This window comes from Delphinus delphis, chromosome X, assembly GCF_949987515.2.
Source record: "Delphinus delphis chromosome X, mDelDel1.2, whole genome shotgun sequence".
Taxonomy (NCBI): domain Eukaryota; kingdom Metazoa; phylum Chordata; class Mammalia; order Artiodactyla; family Delphinidae; genus Delphinus; species Delphinus delphis.
The window spans coordinates 11,723,094-11,729,093 of record NC_082704.1 but is presented as its reverse complement, the minus strand read 5'-3'; positions in this window follow the sequence as shown (position 1 = coordinate 11,729,093).

Genomic DNA, 6,000 nt, shown 5'->3' with positions numbered 1-6,000 from the left:
TACTTGACCCTTCTATTTCAAGATAACTGAAAATAGTTGGAAATGATGGTATCATGGCAACAAAATTAAACTTTAAACATTTTGAAACATATCTTTTATAGAAAACATTCTGTATTGGGTTTAATCTTTCTTTCCCATCTTTGACGAATTGCTTTTTACAATATTAATTTTTGTTATCTAATCTCATCTAGGATCAGTACAATTAAGATTTGAATGGTTATTTGTCACTTATCAAAAAGAAGGAAAACATTAAGCATTCTTCATTACAACATAATGGATTTCTGGATCTTCCTCATTTTAAAGAAGAGTCTGATTTTTTTTCAGGTCACTTCCACATCTTGAAATTCCATACCTCTCATATAAGGGCCATCAAAGTGACAGGGAAAGCAAATAATAAAATGGAAAAGCAGATCTTTTTGCTCTACCTTGGAGGTAGAGAAGTTCTTTTCCCCTGTGGCTCACCAGTGTCCTGGAGGTTGGAAGTAACTACAAAACAGAGGATACTCATACCTGAGGTTTGAAAGGCAGGAAAGAAACCAGCATTTACTTAGCTGCTATTAGGTGCCAGGTACTGGGCTTGGCCCATTCGTAAATATTATCTCATTTTCATCCTCATGACAGTGCTGTAAAGTCAGTAGTATCACTCTTTTTTACACTTGCAGAAATGGGCTCAGGTTATGTAAATTGCTGCAGTAAATTGACTGAGTCAGAATTTGAACACAGGTTTTTTCTGTTCAACTTTTCTTCATTTGCAGCAGCCTCATTAATTCTGCTCATGGAGAGAAATGGACTGTTTGCCACTGTCAGTATACCCTCGTCATTGTGGTCACATATACATTTTTTTTTTTTTTGCGGTACGCGGGCCTCTCCCTGTTGTGGCCTCTCCCGTTGCGGAGCACAGGCTCCGGACGCGCAGACTCAGCGGCCATGGCTCACGGGTCCAGCCGCTCCGCGGCACGTGGGATCCTCCCGGACCGGGGCACGAACCCGTGTCCCCTGCATCGGCAGGCGGACTCTCAACCACTGCGCCACCAGGGAAGCCCACACATACATATTTTAATCCCCAAACACAAATGTCCAGGCTTGGGGTTGGGGAGAGGACTTTCAACAGCAGGAAGGAGACAGACAATGGGAGATAAGAGAGAAGGAGAGTAGAGCTTAGTGTTTAAGACCCAGATTTAAAGCCTTGCCTCACCACTTTCAGCTGTATGCGCTTGGGCAAGAAGCAGCCTTGCTGAGGCTCAGTTTTCTCACTTGAAAAACAGGGCTAAATAGTACTCGTCTCGTAGGGTGGTTGTGAGCTTTGCTGATAGTGCCAGAAACATGTTCAAGCACAGAGCCTGGTGCTCAGGAAACCTTCTCTGTGGTTACTTTTATTTCCAGAGGACTCTGTGTTCTGACATATCATTGGATGTTTCCAGACAGAAGTGTAGATTGCTGATTGGGAAGGCAGCTGACAGGATTAACCAATCCAAGTCCAAACACACAATATGGAGTGAGAGCATTTATACCCAGGGCTCCAAACTCTCCTCCTGATGCCCATTGGAGTTTCCAGAGCTGGACTGAAGTGCCAGCTGCTCATTGACAATAATGAAAACGTTTTCCACATGGCAGATTGTTGATATATTTTCTCAATTACAGTTTCTTCTCCCATAAATATTATTAAACATTTGGTGCCTGCTACTATTTATTCCTTCATCCAAAACACAGTTTCTGAGTGCCTTCTTTATACCAGGTACTATTCTTGGCACTGGGGAGACAGCAGTGAAACAAAAAGACAGACAAAAATCCCTACCCTTATGGAGATTACATTCTCGCGGGGGGAGGGGGGAAGAGATGAAAAATAAAATAAATAGATAAAATAGATGGTATGTCAGCGATGAGACCTAAGGAGACAAAAGCTGGGCAAATGGGCAAAGGGCATAGAAAGTGTGGATGGGGTTTCGAATATTTGGTGGGGAAGACAAGGAAAGCCTTTATGAGAAGGTGACATTTGACTTGAAGGAAGTAAAAGGGAGGATAATTCCAGGCAGAGAAAATAGCAAGTCCAAAGGCCCTGAGGAGGGGGCGTGTTAGGAATGTTCTAGGAAGTCAGAAAAAGCTGGAGGGGCTGGCTGAATGAGTGGGAGACTGGTGATGGGGCAGGAGGGGAAGGTGGGAACAGGGAAAGGACAAGGTAAGACCTTGTAGAGATGATTTCTTATAGATAAAAAAATGAGTAAGGAACTGTCAAATGAGTAGAAGAGAAAACTTAGAAATACTATATTTCTTAAAAAATGTTTTGGCTACTGATACTATGGTTGTTGTTATTAATATTTTTATACAAAGATGTACACATATAATAAAGCTGAAAGTTTTCGCTGGCAGAGTGGTTGTCACTATTTTATGGTGCACCTCAGAGGTCCCCATGTCTTCCAAGTCCTTTGCCATCTTAACAAGTTGGACAACCACAGCTAGTAAGTAGCAAAGTTAGAACTAGAACCTGGGTCTCCTGACTTCCAGGCCAGGATTTATATGTCCGTCCTTCATGCCTGAGGTGTGTCCTCACGTAATACCAGAATTGGAATACCAGACTCACTTAATACCAGAATTGGAAGTGGCCTTGGAAGTCATCTAATCCAACTTTCTCCTTGTAGAGACGGGAAAACTGAGTCACAGAGAGGAAAAGTAACCTCTCAAAGGTTAGCCATCGTGTCAGTGATATAGCTCAAATTAGACTTCAGATCTTTGCTCCTTATAGGCAGGCTCTACACGCAGCTGTTGTTTTAGAGGCAGCTATGGCTAGGAGAAAATTTAGTCACCTCATACCCTGGACTGTGGCCAAGGATATCTAGGACCTCATGGGTAGAAATGAGCTGATTTTAGGGGATGAGGTAACTAAAGACCCTGGGCTGATGGATTGTCGCAACTAAGGCAGGGCCTGGTGTTAAAGGGAGCCTGTGTCTTTCAGGGACACAGGGACATAGGGATAGACCTGGTGGGTGTATATTCTAGAACATTTTTGAACATCTTAAGAAGACCACCCATGAAGGTCATATGTTTTCTTGTTGATTTGTGTCTTAGGTGATGTGCAGATGTGTCTGGAATCTGTTTAGCTGAGAAAATACCATGCGGTGGCAAATGTTCTTGCTGTGTGGGCTGAACTTGTTGCTTCTTGCTGCCACCAACCTATGTTGAACCTTATATTATAACAAGTTGGTCTAAAGTGGGCACGTGGCAGGAAGAGAGAGAAACTTCTGATAACCATCTGGGGCAGCCTAGATGTTAGGCCAGTGTGTGCAACGCAGATTCACTCAATATCAAAACTGGAAGTGACCTTGGAGGTCATCTAATCCTGCTTCCTTCTTGTGTAGATGGGAAAACTGAGTCACAGAGAATGAAAATGACCTGCCAAAGGTTAGCCATTGTGTCAATGACATGCTAGAACTAGGCCTCAGATTTAACTTTGTCCTGTGTACTGGAAAGTGTACTTATCATCCAGCTTGCAGATGCTACCATGACATTTCAGATAAGGAGTAAGCTCCATTCGTTATTACTATTTGCTTATTGTTAGAAACTTCCAGTTGATTGTCTTGGTCTCATAGACAAAGAAATGGCTCAGGAACTTTCCTGAGCTTTGTTGGGGGTGTGCAGTGATTAGTTCCAGGGTCAAGTTCCTTTGTCCACAACTTGGAGGTTGACCTGGGTTTTGGAGGGGTGGAAATGGGGCCAACAGGGGTCAGTAAGAGGCTGCTACTCTGGAAAACCTGTCTAATGCCCAGCAGTGTGGGATTTAGCCAGACCTGCTTCCTGGATGTCTTTCCACTCGTGAGTGAGCACTTGTTGGAGCTCACATCCATTCCTTTCTTTTCCTAGCCCTCTCTCTCATGGAAGCTTGAGAAGCAGACATCACACACCCCGAAAAAGCCCACATCTGCAGTGGAGGTGCTGGGAGCCCACTAGTGAGACAGATGTGAGTCCTTAGACATGTGTTAGTGCTGATGGCTTGGGGCCAAGTGAAATCCCAGCCTCCAATCATGTGGCTACCCTCTGTAAAAGTTGGCTGTTCGAAAGAATGCAACAGGAAAATCAGAAACGCCTGCACACTTTTCCCTGTTGCCGTTGGTACCGAGCTGTAGTTCAATGCTACTCAAGTCCCAGTGATGTTAGGGAGATCCTTTAATATCATTTTGAAACCCAGACACCTGGTTTTGCCATTTGTAAGCTCTCATGACTCATCGCTGTACTCCACTCACCTCTGAGATGAGAGTGGCTTTCCCAGCTGGAGGTTGCCTTTATGTGGATTGTTGGTTGGCTGCATTTCCAGAAGGGAGTAAAAGGTTCATGGCTTAGGTGTTATCTTGAACATCAGGACAAAAAATTACAGAATAACACAACATTGCTCTGTGAAAACTGGAATGTAGTTATCTTGCTTCTGGGAAAATGTCATATCCTGGTCATCAACAGATAAAGTGAAGAGTCAGGGGTATATGAAATACGTTTGAGGCACTCTGCAAACCCCTTTTGCAGAGGCTGTAAACTAGCTACAAATAGACATACATTCTGTTCTACTGCAGCTCCTTTATGAAAAGTAATGGCACCAAAAACCGTGTGGGTTAGAAGTGGGGAGGTGCTTGGAACTGACACTATTGCATTATTTTCAGAGAACTGCAATGCGTTCCGCTTGAACAAAAGGAAGTTGGGTTGTGATAATATAATTCTGGATTCCATGGAATGTTGTGGCTCAGAGAGGCAAGAGATAAAAGACAGAGAAACAATATAGTGGTAACTTTCAGGGGTTTTATTTTATATTAAAACATCATTTTGTCACAAATATGGACTGAATGTGCATAAAAGAGTATTATATTTCTGTGCATCAAAATGGAAACATGCTTACCAGGCTGTGCTTTGTATTATCTGAAAAATACCAAGTGCTCCTCATCATAGCCTTTGTCCTAAAAGGCTTGCAAAATTATTCCAGAAAAGGTGCATTGGCAATCAATGGCTGATTACCCAGAGGGAAATAAATAGCCCTCTTGATGAAACTACTTGAGAGAAGCCTCTTTGCTGGCAGAACGTATGTCCATACCCCATTGCTCTGTGTCCGTGCATGTTTCTTCAATTATGGACCAGGGTGTGTGAGGTAGAGAACCATGGATCCATAGGCTGGACACAATTTATGCAGATTTGCCCAAGTTTATATAGTAGTTTGTTATTCAACACAAAAGCAGCCACCATAGCAACCTCAGGATCACAAAATGCTTATAGTACCTCTGAGGGACACATCATTGTCTTGCAAAGATGTTTGAAGTGAATGAATCTTCCACAGCCACATACTTCATCTTTGCCCTGTGCGAACTAGAGAGCTGCATGGCTAAAGGGCTTCTTTTTGGTGTGATCTTAACGTCCCATTAATGCACCGTGTGTGTTAAGTAACCTGGCTAGCAGGCGGATTTGCTCCTCTCTCGCAGTTTGTTTTTCATTTTCATTTCCTTAATGATTTGAAAAATTGTTTTCAAAGGTTCCTCGGACAGGGCCCAGTGGCACTGTGCTTGGCCTGGCTTCCTTTGCTGCCAAAATGCAGACTCTCTGCAGTGTGACAGAACAAGGCTTTTGAGCTGCTAACTGGTGAGGGATACAGTAATGAGCTCCAGCTGTGGAGTGCAGGCTCCAAGGAATTGGAGGGGAGCCCAAACGGAGAGGCTCTGGTTGACTCTGGGAAGCCTGTCTTTTGGTGCCCTTATCTTCCCTGTTTTGGTATCCAGAACCTAGGCCCAAACTCCAGCTGGTACCTCTGCTTCTGAAAATCCATAGGGACCTGCAAATGTCCTTCATGTGTTGGACATGACAGACTCGCAGCCCACAGCTCTTTCTTGGCTTTCACCTGTTTAAGGCCCCATAGTGGAGTGCAGATAACTCAGATTTCTGAAAAACAAATGACAATCCCTGATGTTTGGGGTCTGCAGATTTGTAGGGTCTGCAGATACTCCCACCATAGCCTGATTTCAAACTACCAACGGC